The following is a 17,305-nucleotide window of genomic DNA, read 5'->3' as shown; positions in this document are numbered from 1 at the left end:
CAGGGCCTCCGGAAATGGATAGTAAGTAAAGCTCTAAAACTCATTGGGAAAATGTACTAGTCAATATAAAATAATATACCAGCCTTTTGAAAGAAAGGTATGAGATACATACTAGTTTCTTCTATCAGACAATATGAATGCATAAAAGCATGTTTGCGATAGGTTTGTAATTTCAGTCTTCTACATGTGGGTATTCAATTTTTCTACCACCATTTGTTAAAGAGCCTGGATCCTTGTCTGTCACCCTGTGCAAAAATCAACTCAAAATGGCTCAAAGACTTAAATATAGAAATTGAAACTTTGAAATTGCTAGAAGAAAAACATTTGAAGCCACAGGCACAGACAAAGAGTTTCTGAATAGGACTCCGATTGCTCAGGAAATAATAGAAAGAATCAAATGAAATTACATCATATTAAAAAGCTTCTTACATAAGCAAGCAAAACAATCCATAGAGTGAAAAAACAGCATATAAAATGTGAGAAAATCTTTGCCAGCTACTTTTAAAACACAGGGTTAATAGCCAGGATATATAATAAATTAAAAAATGTAACACTAGAAGAATAACTGATCTTATCAGTAAACAGGCAAATGTACTGAACATATGACCAATAAATATATGAAAAGGTGCTCAATCTTTTTAGACACTGGGAAAATTCAGATCAAAACTACACTGAGATACCATCTCACCCAGTTAGAATGTTTATCATAATTTTTTTCTGTTTTTTTTTGAGACAGGGTCTCACTATGTAGTTGAGACTGATCTGGAACTCACTATGCAGCCCAGGCTGGTCTCAAACTCACAGCAATCCTCCTGCCTCAGCTTCCCAAGTGCTGGGATTACAGGCATGTGCCACCATGCCCTGCTGTCATATATATATTTTTTTAATTCTGGAGAGGATGAGGAGAAACTGAGCCTTCTATACTGTTGGTGAGAATGTAAACTGGTAGAGCTACTATGGAAATCAGTATGGAAGTTCCTCAAAAAACCAAAAGTAGAACCAGCAACTACCATTCTTCACTATATTCACAAAGGAATTAAAGTCAGCATACTATAGAGACAGCTGCACATCCATGTTTCCTGCAGTGCTATTCACAATAGTCAACATATGGAATCATCCCAGATGTCCATTAGATGACGAATAAAGAAAATGTGGCATACACTTACCATGGAGTACTGTTCAACCATAGAGAAAAACAAAATCATGTTGTTTGCAGACAAATAGATGATTCTGGAGGACATGATATTAAGCAAAATCAGCCACATTCAGAAAGACGAGTATAACATATTTTGCCCAATATGTCTAATCTAAAACAAAAGAGATGACATGAAAGTAGAGGGGAGGGTGTTAAACAAGAAGAAAGAATAAAAGTAAAGGAGAGGAGAAAGTTAAGGAGGGTAATAGGCGAGATAAAAATGATAAAAATATGTCATATGCATATATGAAAATGTCATAATAAAACCCATCATTGTATATAATTAATATACACTTAAGAAATCACAAATGGATTTGCATGAGAATTGCCAATTATTTTTTTTTAAAGTCACAAAGGCAATTAAGCAGAGTTTACTGTACTTTAGGTAGACTACATTAAGTACACCCAAGTGTAAAGCTGTTTTTTAAAAACCAAAAAAAGCATGTTTTGTTCCTTAGCCCTGAAAACTCCCTTTTGTTTTCACAGTAAAAATTAACATTTCACCTCCACTCTGTGTGTGTGTGTGTGTGTGTGTGCTTGTGTAGAGTAACAGAATGACTTTGCTTCCAATATGTTTTCTCTTTTTTCCCCTCCTACTTTTCTTCTATTTGTGACCCCTTCCTAGTCCTAGATTATATGTCCAGAAGTAGGTATGCACACAGAGAGCAGTGTGGATGAATACCTCGGTTTACAACCAGAGTTCAGAAGATGCACAATATAATCTTCTTTATAGTTTGTGTGTGTGCTATGTACTTAGTGATTGCAATTGCAAAGGAGAGAAAGAAACCCTGGTAGAAGGTATCACCTCTGAGCCACTCCCAGTTAGTGTATTTCTAACTACATGAATAAATGTTAATAAAACCAAATCTAGAGTGACAATGCTGTTTAGAACAGGGGTTTTAAGTGGTTTGTAGTTTGTTTGTTTCTTTGTTTTATTTTTTGGCTAAATTCAAAACTCAAATTTATAACAATTAATATTTCTAAAGTTTTTCTGTAGAGTCCAGTGTGCAGCTGGATTTTTATCATGTCGCATAAAGCAATGACACTTTCCACTAATTCTGGTTTGTTCCAGTCCTTGTACAATCATGGCTTGTATAGGTCAGATGAAAGGGCCTGACTCAAATGCCCACAGTTCTTGTGTCTGGCAAACTCAATTAGATGGAGTTGCTGCACGCTCTCTTTGCTCCATCTGCTGTGCTTGGCGGCTGACTCAATTTCCACCAAAGTTCAAGCAGCCCTCTGGTAATGAGTTGCTTGGTACAAAGTGACCTGCAGATTGGCTAATTTCATCAGTGGTAAGAGGTTTTAGTAATTCAAATATTGTGGAATTTATTTAGTCATCCAAATAGTACCTCAAGAACCAGACCCATTAGTATGTTCGAATTGATGTCAGTTGGCATAAAACTTGACCATTTCTTTCTTCCCTTGAGTAAAGCAAACAGAACTCTTAGTTATGCACAGCTTTCAGCTTCCTCTTCTAAACCAAAACAGTGTGATAGCTAGGAATTTGTTCTGAAACGAATTTCCCTTCACTCCCAAATGCTCATTTATTAAAATAGCATTTATCAGACTGTTAAGTAAGTCCAACGGAACAAGCTTATAAAATTAAATGTTTTCTCCTTTATAAAAAATTGGAACATTATTTGATCATTAATATCCAACTGTATGCTGGGAAATTTCCCCAGGTATTTTTTTCCAGCTTTAATTGAGTTTATTGGTACATTTTAGGGATACAGTACAGTTACATTTATTGTTGGGATCTTGTACCTCTCCATGACAAGTCTTGATTCTCATTTTTTCCCCTTCCCTAGGTATTTTAAATATTCTATATCATTTAGGCATTCCATCCATAAACAAAAGTTGTTTGTTAGCTCAGTTTTACGTATGAGAAAATTGAAGCTAATAGAGGCTAAATGGCTTGCTCTTCCCCCACCTTCAAAGCCCAGAACTATTCACTGGTAGAGCTAACAGGTAAGCCTGAGATGTTCTGGCCATAAAAATAATACTTTATCTATAATAATGCACACAAAAAACCCACACATCATCTTTCACCATTCCCTATCCATGCATTTTTTTGTTATCTAGCTTATGTAGCAAGGTAATATGTGATGGTAAGAATCAAAAGTATTTGGAATTAAACAGTGCAGAAATATTGACTTTCCATATTTTATACTTGTTTATCAGTTATTTATTCAAAATGCATCATAAGAAATTATATCTACAAAATATTATTAAAAGGTAATAATTTCTGAGCACTTAACTATACCAATATACCACTATTTTGAGTTAAATACTTCACTTATATTTTTCAGTGTTTTCTCTAGCAGAATGACCTGGTTGCTCTGGTTGGGAATAGATTGTCCTCTCCGTTACTCATACCGAGGCTTGGTCTCCAGGGTAAAAATTTGAGAGATGGTAGGACCTTAAAAAGATAATTAAGTCACGGGGGCATTGCCCTCTTGAATGCATTAATTTCTTTCTCAAGAGATTGGGTTTGTTCTTTGGAAACTATATTTGTTCTTGCAGTAATGTATTGGCTCTCATGAGATCAACTTTTAGAAAGCAAGCCTACCTCCTCCTTTCCCTCCTTCTTGGACACGTTTCTCATTTCCCTTCTGCCTTTGTACTGTGAGACTTTCACTAGAAGCTAAGCAGATTCCGACATCGTGATTTTGGACCTCCAGCATTGTGAGCTAAAGAATCCTCTTTTATTTATGAATTACCCAGTCTCAGGCATTTTGTTGTAGCAATAGAAAATACACTAAGACACTGATTGTATAATTAGAATAACTTGGACAGCCGGGCGTGGTGGCTCACACCTGTAATCTCAGCACTCAGGAGGCTGAAGCAGGAGGATCACTGTGAGTTCAAGACCAACCTGGGCTACATAGTGAGTTCTAAGTCAGTCTCAACTACATAATGAGACCCTGTCTCAAAGAACCAAAAAAAAGAAGATCACCTGGACAGCCCCCCACCCCAAGTACTGAGGATTAAACCCAGGGCCTCTGCACTGAGCAACATCCCCAGACCTTTCTATTATTTTTGACTTTGGGACAGGGTCTCACTAAATTGCCCAGGCTAGACTTGAACTTGCATTCTTCCTTCCTCAGCCTCCCAGAGTGCTGGGATTACAGATGTGCACCACCACATCCAACTTGGAAAGTTTTCTAAAACTACAGATACTTGAGCCCCACCCTCAGAGACTCTCATATCTGATGCATTATCTCATGTGTTTTGAGGACAATGAACTTTTTGAGATAGGAACTATTTATTACCTCTTATTTATGGAAGAGGAAAGTGACATCAAGGTGAAGTGAATTACAGTCACATAATTAACAAGTAGAAGAGCTAGAATTTGAACAATATCTGTTAACTCAAGAGAAGAAGAACATGGACTCTAGCCAGATACACCTGGGTTTGAGATACATTTCCCCTAGCACTAAAGCATAGTTCCATGAATGTGGGTATGATAATCATTCTTTTTTTGATAGTGAGCATGCATTTCAAAAATTGAAATGATAATAACAACCTAACAAATTTGTTTTAAGAATCACCAATGGCACCAAGATTGGTGTTTCAATAGGTAAAAAGGTATAGACATAGTGAACTCACATCCAGAAGGGGAAAGACAAAAAAGAAGGCTGTGTTTAGCATAGGTACTCACCCATATTTCTAACAGCAGCTTCATTACTTCAGAAAATGCACATTTGCTGGAGGGATGGAGTGACCCATGTTATCCAAATATCCAAGAGTAAGTTGGTAGATAGTGTGTTATAATGTGACATACTGGTAATTCCTAGTTGAAGAAGAAATGAAATGCCTCAAATGGTTGTTGTTATCATCATCATATTTAAAAATATCTAATTCTAATATTGGCTTTAAAAACCCAATGACAATGAATATTGAAGTCAAGAGTAATCATTAGGAAAAGTTCTCTATACAAAGTATAATTTCTTCTATGTTCTGCAGAGAGAAAATAGTATCAGAATTGATGGAGACCAAGAAGCTTGAAAGAGCCCATTTTTCTTTTTTAATTTGGAATCTTGAGAGTACATAAACAGTGAGGTTTTTCTAAGCCATTTGGGGAAAGTTCCTCCCAAATGATGATTGCCCCGGTATGGATATGTGGCTCTTTAGATTGTTTCTGTAGGGTGACCTGGATGCTGGTCCCTTAAAGATTAAGGATGCAGGGTGAAAAAAAATGGGCACAAGAGCAATGAGAGATTTGGGAGGAAAACCTAGGAGTAAAAAAGAGTAAAAGGAATTGAGCACAAGTATTTTCCTAACTCACAGCTATTGACCAGGGCATGGGGCTTTCAGTGTGTTATCCTTACTGCTACCGAGTGGTCCAGACATGTTCCATGATGTAAGGGGAAGAGGCAGAGTCTCATGAAATCATTTTCATATAAGGAGAAAAACTGCAAAGGGCCTGAGAAGTAGTCATGTGTCCAAGGCCTCAAATTTGACAGATGAAGGAACAGTGCTACAATACATCAAGGAATTTGCTCAGGTTAGTAGAAGAAATTAGGAGAAGAGCTGGAGCTTGTACTAAATTAAGAACCCATGAGGACAGAGAATGCATGTTCTTCTCTGGAGTCTCTACTGGGTTGTGTGTGGTACTTTATTTGTGGAAGGTCAATGCACTGTTGCTGAGTGAAGCTGCCTTTAGATGTCTTTATGACCATAACGGTTATAGTTTAGGTGTAGAATGTCCCCCAAACTCACATGCTTCCAGAGGTTGGACTGCTGAAAGATGATTTAGATCATGGGAGTGCTATACTCATCAATGGATTCAGCCACTAATGAATTCAGAGCTGAATGTGCTATTCGGAGGCGGGATCAGTTTGGATGAGGCAGGTCACTGGGGGAATGACCTGGAAGGGTGCATCCTCCCTCTTAGACTCCTCCCTTCACTCTCTTCTTCCTGGCCACCATTCCTCCGCAGAAGCCCCTTATATCATGCTCTTCATGCCTTGGAGCCATTTGACCATGGAAAGAATCCACTGAAACTGTGAGCCAGAATAAACTTACTATTCTTTAAGTTGTGAGTATTAGGTACAGTGTGTCAATGACAAGGAAAGTGACTAAGACATTCATGATTCCCCGCATTACTCTCCTTCCAAGTTGACTCCATGAGTCACATGTATAAAGTGGAGATCAAGATGGAGCATGTGCCAAAAATATATGAGGGGGAGTATGAAGGAAACTGCTGTCATTCTTCTGGAAAATATGTCATTCTTCTGGAAAAAATAGGAGGGAAATGTATAGGGATAAAGTAGTAATATTCAACTGGAATGGACACTGATGGAAAGAGGACAAATCCTTTAAGTGAAATGAACCTAAGGCATGTTATCCTTTTAGATGTCCAAAGGTCATTCTGATTCACCATCCTCCTCATTGCTGTAATTGAAGCCACTGAAATAGTGTTAAAAGACAATCTTATTATGATGAGTTACTAGGTCACTCTTTCAATAAGTACTTGAATAGAAGTAGCTATTTCAGTGTCATTGTTGAGTTTATTCCTTGGTCAAAGAAAGTGCCAGCAGAGAAATGTCATGGAGCTGGCCTGACCCAATGAAGGAAAATTGCTTAAAGAGGTGGTTGATGAATTTAATTTGCCACTACATAGATTCATTGAAGGGCCGTGCAATCTTCAAAAACCAACAGTGTTCTCTCCAATGAAAATCAAATGCAGATTATACACAGAACCTAAAGTCAAAGGTGCCCCAATAGATACATTTTTAAAGTATCACTTTTAAAAATATATTTAAATTTTAAAAAGTAAAAGCTTCTACCTTTCAGTAGGAATATAAGTAGGGCAGCAGGATTGCCAAAGGATCTACACCAGAAGTACTAGGTTTCAGAAGTTGTCAAAATCACCTTCAAAATCTTTGCCATCTTTCTAGGAGACACATTCTTCATCTTTGTCACATTAACCTCCCCTCCCCTGGGAAGGCCTTGAAAGAAGATATGCTTCCTTTATTTTTGCACCCTACAATGACATAGAGAAAGAACTGGAGACGTGTTCACCAAATAAAGGGTTCAATGGACGCCCAAAACCTTAAATTAGCTTTGGTTCCTGTAATTAAAAACAAAAACAAAAACAACTCTCTGCTAGTGGAAGATAGATCGCTCTAGGAGGCTAGAAGGGCAGTTCGGGATCAAGATGCAAAGGGCCTTGCATACTAAAGAGTCTGAATTTCATTCCAGTTAAAAAGGGAAGCTATTAGAGGGTTTAACGTTTAAATAATCAGATTTATGTTTTCAAAGGCTTTTTCTGGCTGCTGGGTTGAGAATGGACTTGAGGGAGCAAGGGCAGAAACAGGAGGAGGCTGCTGCAGTCAGGCAGGAGGGAGAGGTGGTATCCTGTATGAGAGTGGGCCACATTGAAAGAACAGGGGAATGAAAAGGAAGAAGCAGTGGAGCTGGACAGAGACCAGGTCCTTTAGGGCCCTCTAAGCCATAGGAAAGACTTGGAGCTTCATACTAAGTGCCATGAGAAGCCCCTGAAAGGTTAAGAACCAAGGGAAGGACATGCCCTGGGCTTTTTATCTGTGTGTGGTGCTGGGGATCAAACCCAGCTTCTCATGCATGCCAGGTAAACATGCTACCATTGAGCTCTATGTTCAGCCCTACCTTTTATTCCTGGAAGATTATTCTGGCTGTGTGTGGAGGATGGACTACAGAGGCAAAAGTAGATATAGAGACAAAAGTAAAAAGAAATCATAAAGTGGAGGGGAGTTGCTCATTGACTTAAGAAAAGTATCCCAAAACACAAATGCTTTTAGAATATATGGATATATCACAAGGTGTGTTTTTCTCAGTTGATTGAGCACAGTATTTTGATAGATATGTCTAGTTTTACTAGCCACTGATGGACTTTGAGAAAATATTTGGAGATATTACTACCAACTTGCATCACTCTAAGACATCCCAGAAAGCTATTCTAGACTATTTTCTTATAGAAATCTGTGTCTATAAAAACATCCTTGCTCATTTTCTATTCTCTTATCTTCATTCCCTTGGGGGGAAAAAAACCTGCAATTCAGTTCATTCCGAGAGAACGTCTTGTCCGAATTTATTGAGAAAATAGCCATTTGTGACTGAGACCAGCCTGTGTTTCCTTCCCCTGTGACTTGCTGGTGCCCAGGTCTTTCTACGTGTTTTAAGCAGGCGGTTTCTGTTTACCTATTGTTTCCCAGTGCAGGGGCTGCAAGCGGATAAGAGTGGAAGAAGCGTGGAAAGGGGGTTCAGGGCCCACAAGAGGGAAAAAGAAGGATGGTAATGCAAAGGGGAGCAGCATGAGAAGTGAGCCCTCCTCTACCACACCCAGCTTAGCACGTCAAAACTTTCCCCGACAACACTCTGCAGCCAGAAAATATCGTCAAGAGAGTGGAGGTTAGGTGTTGGATTTCGTGTGTAGTGTGGATAAACAGAGTTGTCCCACTAGCTGTGCAGAGAGTGAGAGAGGGAATTTCTAAGATTCTGGCCAATGGAGCAGAAGGGACTGCTCCCAGGAAAACTTTGATACATTGTCTGGAAGAAGCAAAGAGTTCCCAGGGAACCAGGGAGGCAGTTGAATGGAAAGGATGTGAACCGAGGGCAGCTTTGGGGATGATGTGCAGGAACAGGAGGAGCTCATGAATGTTGAGGAAAGAGTTTCAGCATCGGCGATCAGTGGCCAACCTACATTAGGCCCACCCAGATAAGCATGAGAAAGATGAAAAGGAAAAAAAAGTGAGTGAAGAGTAAATGAAATGTATGATCAAATGCCAGCAACTGATCCTGAGACTTGCAGCTCCCAGACCTGTTCCCACTGTGGGAGGTAGCAATGGAATGAGTATAGATTTATATAGAGAGTAAGGTATTCACTCATGGAATTACGAGGACTGAAAAGTCCCATGCTCTGTTGTTTGCAAGCTGGGATCAAAGGAATGCCAGCCCTGTAGTCTGAGGGTCTAAGAGAGCCAATAGGGTAGGTTTTGGTCCGAGTCTGAAGGTTTGAGAACCAAAAGTGCTGAGAGGAGGAGACATCATTGGCCTAGCTTAAGAAGTCAGGCAGAGAAAGGAGGGATCCTCTGCTTCACATAGCGAATTAAAGGCAATCCCCATCCAGAAGCATTTTTGTAGGCACACTCAGAAAAAAGCCTCACACTCACCAAAATGTCTCAGCACCCTGTGATCCAGTCAAGTTGACACAATGAGTTTCTTAACATAGGGGGCTTTGTAGCACGTGTCTGGTACTGGTGCCTTTTTGCCAGACTGTTGAGTGAGATCAGAGGTAGGATATGCACAGAAAAATCTGGCTCTAATTGTTCTCCAAACAGTTTCTTACTAGGTCCGCACAACAAACCCTTGATGGAGGTGCTATCATTAGCCTGTTTTACAGATGAGGCAATAAAGTCAAAAAGATGTTAAATGACTTGCACGAGGTTCTACAGGTGGCAGAACTGGGACTCAAACCTGAGTCTGACTGATGTCAATACCTAGGCTCTTCATTAACACATCCTGTCTGTAAGGGTCTAGGTTGGATTATACTATAGCTGTCTGAACCCCCCCCATCCATTCCTCATGGTTTCTGGAGACACAGAGAATGCTTGGCTGGGAGCTGGGAGTCTGTGGGGAGGGTTAAGGTAACAGCAAGGATTTCTGATGTGAGACAATGAGAGCAGGGGTTCTGCTATGATCTGAATGTCTCCCCCCAACCTCCTATGTTGAAACCTGATTCTCAAAGTGATGGTATTAAGAGGTGGGTTCTTTGGGAGGTGATTAGATCATAAATGGGATTGGTGACCTTTATAAAGAAGCCTGAGGGAGCACTTCTGCTCCTTCTGCCAGGTGAGGACACAATGGGAAGGCTCTTCTGGGAAGCAGAGAGTGAGTCCTCATGAGATGGAGTCAGCCAGTGACTCGATCTTGAACTTCTCAGCCTCCAGAAACATTAGAAGCCAACTTTTGTGGTTTATGCATTATGCAGTTGTTACTGTTCAGATCTAGAATGGCCCCCAGAGCATCATGTATTCAGAGATGGGGCTTTTGAGGGTGATTGGATCATAGGGTGCTACAAGTGCTGGCTTGCTTTTAGGAGATGGAACCTGGTTGGAAGTGGTTCACTGGGGCCTGGGATGGAAGGGTGTATCTTCATCCATGGTCCCTCGCTTCTCTGCTTCCCAGCTGCTGTGATGAGAGCTGCTTTTCTGAGCCATAACCTGCAACCATGTGCTTTGCCTTAGAGCCGGCCAACCATGGATTGAGCCCACCCAATCTGTGAACCCAAATAAACCCCTCTTCTCTTAAGTTGAAGATGTCAGGTATTGTAAATCAGAGATGAGAAAGTAACTGGGAAACCAGTCTACGGTATTTTTTTTTCACTAAGTTTATTGGTACTTTTAAAGTATACAGTATAGTTACATTCACCATTAGGATCTTGTACCTTTACTTGACAGATCGTGGTATTTTGTTATAGTGGTGGAAAGAGACTATGACAGGCACTGAGGCCAAAAGAATTAGAAAATCTGAAAAACACCAGGACTTCAAAGAGCCTAATTGCCAGGAATGTGTTCAAAGGGCTGCTGTACATGACAGAGGCAGCAGTAGATGTGGGATGCAGCACATGCTAACCAGCAGCCCATACCAGTGAGGTACTCCAGGCCTGAACTCTCCTAGTGATTGTGTCATTTACGGAGGGCCAAGCATTACCCAGCCACATATAAAATCATTTCGCACTCACAGCAGCTCTGAAAGATAATTATGCCATTACCCCACTTTTCCCAAGGGGAAACTGAGGCTTGGCTAGTTAGATGACTCTGCCAAGGCCACACAGCAAAGGAGTGCTAGAGATGGGAACCAACACAGATCTGGCTGACGTCAGGCCATTGGCAAATGGTCCGGGGGCCAAGTGTTCAGAACTGTCCAGTCCTGTCAAGCAAGGATGAGTTGCCTATAAAATCTACAGCAGACATGTCAGGCTTCTTCTGTCCTTTGCCAACATTTCTCCAGGCAATTAAACTCTACCTCCCAGGGGAATGATTTCTAATTCCTTATTCTAATTAGAATCAACCAAAACTTTCAGAAGAATCTATACAGTTTATTTCTAATCTTGCAGACGTATGTAAGTATATCCTGCAGGAATACTACAGAGGTTTTATTCATTTATCACCTGTGTAATTCCATTTATGGCCTGTAGGAAGTATAATTAAGAATGAAGTGTCACAAAAATTAATTAAAAGAATTGAGAAATATTAGAGAGACTTTACTTTTCAAATGTCCTCCATTCTCCCTCTGTGTCCACTTCCCAACTACCCCCAACCCTACTATATGCCCAAGAGGCTGACTCACATGGACTCTAAGACTTATTAGTCTATTTTTCAATTTGCCTGCACAATAATTAACTGTATGTGGTCTTATGAGGTAAATGAATCTGCTGTTAGAAAAATAAAAGAGGTGTGGGGGGAGGAGGAAAGAGAAGGGAATTAAAATGTGTTAGGTACATACGCCAATCCCCCACAGCGAGTGTCATTATTACGTACTGCAAACGTGTACTAATAAAAGTCAAAAGAAAGTGTGCATGCATACATGGTAGAGCAGTACTCTGCCATAAAGAAGGACACATTTGAACAATTTGTAGGAAAATGGATGCATCTGGAGCCCATAATGTCATATGAAATCAATCAGACACACAAGATTAAATATTCCATGGTTTGGCTAATATGAGAAATCTGAAATATAAATAATTTAAGAGCAAAATAAAGGAGAAATGGTAGGAAACAGGGAAGTAGAATTTTTGGAGATGGGAAGGGGATCTGAAAAAGTAGGGAGAGAGGAAGTTGGGAGGGAAGGGAACAAAAACGATCAAGATGGGGCACCTGTATGTATCAACTTCCCCAAACAATTGTAAGTTTTATATATCTCAAACATATACTAATAAACAATTAAATTTTTAAAAATTAATTTAACAGAACAAGAAAAATGTGATGGCAATACGGAGACTGCTGTGTGTTCAACCTAGCAGATTTTCACAACCTTATGAAGTGGATTTTATTATCAGCCCATTTTCCAAGTGAGGAAACTGAAACACATGGAGACTACTCAACTCCAATGGCTGGTGTGATCAAGTACCACAAGCTTCTTGGCTTAAGACAAGACCAAATTATTCTTTCACAGTTGTAGAGTCCAGAAGTTCAAAGTCAGTATCACTAGATGGAAGTCAGTGTCAGCAGAGACACGTTCCCTTAGAAGGTTCTAGAGGAGAATCTATTCCTTGCTGCTTCCAGCTTTGGTGGCTGCTCAAATTCCTTAGCTTGTGGCCACAGCATTCCAACCTGTGATCACTCCACAATCACACCGTGTTCTCCTTTGTCGAATCTCCTTCTACCTTTCTCTTACAAGAGGCCTGTGATTGCATTTACAGCCCACTCAAGCTAAGCTCCCCATTTAAAGAGCCTTCTTGGAAAAGTCAGTGTGGTGCAGCACACCTGTAATGCCAGCACTAGGGAAACGTGTGTGAGGCCAGCCTGGGTTACATAGTGAGTTCAAGGACAATCTGAACTACATAGTGAGACCCTATCAAGGAGAATGTGAACTTAGGAAGGCAGGGCCTCTTCTCAGTTTCTGTCTGCTCCAGCACAGAATGTGCATTTGGGGCAAATGCTGGGAGCAATACTTGCATGCGTTCATGATAGTCTAATATGCTCATGCAGATCTCAGTCTGTGAAACCCTCCCTGTTTATCATCTCATCTGACCTCACAATAGGCTGCAAGGTAGGTAGTGTGGTGCTGGTAACCCAATTTTATCCAAGTGAAACAGACTCAGGAAGGTTAATGACAATAATAACCTCAGTTGACATTGTGACATGCAGGGTGCTGTGCTTATGGTTGCACAGTAAATTACATGAGGTAAGTGATGGAACTGAACAGAACAAAAGCAAAACCTGGGCCCCTTGGTGCTCAGTGCCCAGGCTGCACAGGGGGTGACCAGAAGCTCTAGCTGCTCTCCCCGGAGATGTCTGGTGAATCCCATGTTTGTGGAATGTCAGACTGTGTGCTCTGCTCAGAGTTTAGAAACCTCTGTGTGAGAGAGACTTCTTTCTGTTCATATGCAGCTTCCATTGCTTGGGATTAGCTACATCACCTTTCTGAAACTGTTTCCTCCACTGAAAAATAAAGATGGCTCGAAGCAGGGGAGCCTGTGTAGACAGTGCAAGGCCAGGCCAGAATGCAGGAGTCAGCAGTTGCTACTACTGTTGCTGTTGTCACCATTGTTAGTGTGGTCACTGTCTAATGTACTACATGGCAACTTGTGTCTGGAGATATCCACCATCTGAGTGATCTTGAGCGAAGGAGGTCTCTTCCCAGTCAAAACACAAAAGACCTGCTGCTTTGCACCTGAAGCTATCCTTCATCATTTCCTTCCCTTACAAGGTTGCCTGCCTTGCTGCTTAAGCCCTTTTCCCTAGGTGCAGGTGTTGGCAGGTCTGGGATGCAAAGCGATAGGGCAAAGATGTGCTGCAGTGCTGGGCTACCTCTCTCTTCTCCCTGTCCTTGGTCTTCTCTGGGCCCAACACACTCCTGCTGCCACACAGACCCACACTTAGATACCATCCAGGAAACTGAAGTGACATGGGCTATGTCACTCTCTGGCAAAGGACTTCTTTGGAAGCTTGGACCACTGCCCAAAGAGAGTTCAATTATCCTGATAGCCATGTCCCTTCTGTGTGTTCCTCCTGCTTGAGAACAGACCTGCTGCCGGCTTCTTCCACTGTACTTGGATGTTTAACGTGGTGTGGTTCTTGGGGCTTTGTTTACATCTCATTCGTCAGCTACCTCCTCCCTCCCCGCACAGCCCTCCTGCTCCACAGGAGATGAGGGACTCAGGCCTCTACTGGGACATGAATCACCTTGTTAGTCACCCTGTACTATCACGAGGCTGGCAAGGGACCTCGCCAGATGTACAGTCTGGGAAATTTTCCAATTTCATTTTTTAATAAAAATGCATGCTGCACACTCATAGCTGGATGCCAGGGGAAGGGGCTGCCTGTCCAAAGCTAGCTTTGAAGCCCATACTGATTTCTTCTTACAAATCCAACATTTCACATTGAATATCACATAAATAATACTGTGAATCGCTGTTAGCAACGACTATTTAGACTTGTTCAAGAATAAGGGTGTGTTACATGGATTTTTATGATTTTAACGTTGACCTTGTGAGCCTTGTACAGATGGGGAAGTGGTGGCAGCGTGTCTAAGGTCACAGAGCCAGGGAAGGGTAGGCCGGCATTCAGACCCAGGCCTGTGCGATTCCAGAGCGGCTTCTCTCAATGCTCAACTGCTGACCTGAGTGGAGATGACTGGGATGGTTGCTCTTAATTTCTTTTGTTCAAATGGCTTTTTAAAAACAACTTGCAAAGAACCTCAGGTTTCGCCAGAGGCAGGCAACACAGCCCCTGGGGCTCACTTGCTCTTTATCATCACTCTTCCTCTGACCTGGCGTATAGGTTTCTCCTCCACGGCTTCCACGGTAGACAGTGGGATTCAAAGCCTAATTAGTGTGAGTCAGAGAAATTTAGGAGAGATGGTTACAGATTATTGATATAACTCGTCCAGTTGACTCTTCTACTAAGGCCATGGAACTCTGTCTTCCAAAGCAAATGCATAGTAAGAACAGACAGATGAATGTCTTTAGATTTTCGCTGACACACTCTTCCCAGTTTCCATTGCACATGCTGCTTCTGCCTCAGACACTGCTAGCAAGCTGGATACTTTGGGGCCAAGTCCTTGCCCCCACCCCCGCATCTTATTGGATCGTTTGTAAAATAATACCTTGAAGCCAGGCTCACACAACCCACAGGACATATTGTGACATATTAATTGCAGCACTTGTTTGGTGAACAGTGTTTTGTGGTCAAATCAGATTGGAAAACAGAAGGTTAAACAAAGTTAAATAGAATTATCTTTTTCATGGGGCCTCTCAGAGACTTAAAAATATAATCTATAGTATACTGAAATATAATTAAGCAAAGATCCTTTATTTCTTAGATGATCTATGAAGAATATTCCAAGAAACACATGAGAAATGCTAGCTCTTCTTCAGGTAATTTCCTGTGATGCTTATATTCACGTAGATGTAATACATTCATTAATTTATGCGCAAATGAGTCCAAAGTACAAATTACTACAGTAGCTGCAGATGTTGTCTTATCCTGCATTTAGTGAGGCTGAGGTTTTGTGTAAAGTATTTTACATGCATAGAAACAGGGTAAAACTTAAGTTCTTCTAGGAAGTCACTTCAGAGCTTCAGCCAGCCTCTTGGTTATCCCCATGACAAGGGCCAATGCTGGGCTTGAGGGTTATGGGCTGGATACAGTTGAACTGCTATGCATCAGCAGCAAAATTCTTGGTTCGGTGTTTTCCAAGACCAAGGGAGCAGAGATCGCCTAGAAAGGTGAGGGAGCAACCCTGAGGAGCTGCCAAAGGACTTTAAAGGACAATTCCAGTGTTAAGCTCTTCTTCCACAACAACTACTTTTCCATCTCCAAACCTCTGATAAGGTATGCTGTACACATAAAGGCTTTGGGGATCATTGCTGTTGTTGTTAGTATTTGGAAGTAGTGGTGGTGGTGGTGTTTCGGGAGTTAAGTGTTTGTTTCCTAAACTTAGAGTTTGAAACCCTCAAACGGTCATAATACAAAGAATGAAAACTCCTAAGTGGGAGAGAGCCAGGCACAGAAGTGACCATATTATTGTAAACCTCGCAGAAATTTGAAGCAGTCTTTGGGATAAGGAAGGGTGTTAAAGTGAAGAAGACTTCAGCAGCCGGCATTTGTATTCTACAAGCAGGGTCTCACTGAATCCTCACGGTAGTCCTACGAGGTAGGGACTACCTTATTTGTCCTTATTTCTCACCTGAAGAAACGGAGTCAATGGAGGCTCAGAGAGATTCAATTGCTTGTCCAAAGTCACACAGCCTGGAAATGGCAAAGTCGTAATTTTAGACCAGAACAGTTTCACTCAGAAACTCGTGTACTTAACCACTTTCTAATCTGCTGCGGCCATGGAGCAAGAGTCTATTTCTGTTTTAAGATTTTGCTCACTGACTTAGCCACAAATTCCCAGAGTGCCACTGTCTCAGTCCTTAGTGGGCAGCATCTTCTGGCGGGCATCACAATGGTCACATACACTGCAGCCAGTATTTCTTGCTCTTACAAAAAATGTCCCCCACAATGGCTGGCCAACCCTCATTCACTCTTCTATGCTGATCCAGGTGACAACCCCCGATTGATTGCCCCAGATGAAATCACATGTGAACCACGTGTCCACCCCCCAGGCTACACACTCTCTAAGAGAAAGGACCCAAAATTAACCTTCCCCTCAGCTACAGTGCCTGGTGAGTGTGGGCGCTGGCGTACGTTGGCCAAATGCATTTTGAGCCCTGTCAGAGAGGACCCTCCTGAGTGGCAAGGGTACCCGCCCCACCCAGCCTGGCCTCATGCCTGGCCTCACTGACTCTTGGAGCTCTGCTGGCACACAGATGAGCAGCCAGGTCACAACCCTCTGCCTCTGGACCGCAGTCATTTTTTGTGCTGGGCCACAGTCCAGGTGGATACGAAGGACAGACTCATTTTATTTTGTTTTAAATCTGCAGGGGCCTAATTCTCTGAAATCAGCTCCTCAGCCTGAAAGGACAAAGCTATCTTAAATACAAAATCAGCTTGGTATAGCCAAGTGTCATTATATTAATATGCAAAGCTACCAGTCAGCTAATCTCCACAAACCATTTGTTTCCTTAATTGCCCTCTTAGGGCAAAAGTGAAAAAAATAGGGTCGATGAATAACAATTTTATTTAATTCAACCTTTCTGTTCCAACCAACTGCACTTGGTGATGCAGTTATGAAGCCGACAATTTTCAGCTTAAACTGTCTAACGACCTCTTCCCCTGACTCCCCCCGCCACACTCCTCCCTTCCTCGCATTAGCATCTGCCCTGCCAAACTTCTTGCTTCTGTCCGCTGAACCCACTCAGGGCAATCTCTCAGAGCTGCTTTGTCTGCGCCCTGCATTCCTCGTGGAATGGGAGAGTCGGATTCTGAGTGCTAGGTCTGAAGCAGCAGGTGG

Source organism: Fukomys damarensis, unplaced genomic scaffold (genome assembly GCF_012274545.1).
Source record: "Fukomys damarensis isolate Sample0158 unplaced genomic scaffold, DMR_v1.0_HiC HiC_scaffold_39, whole genome shotgun sequence".
NCBI classification, from domain to species: Eukaryota; Metazoa; Chordata; class Mammalia; order Rodentia; family Bathyergidae; genus Fukomys; species Fukomys damarensis.
Note: the sequence above shows the minus strand (reverse complement) of the source record.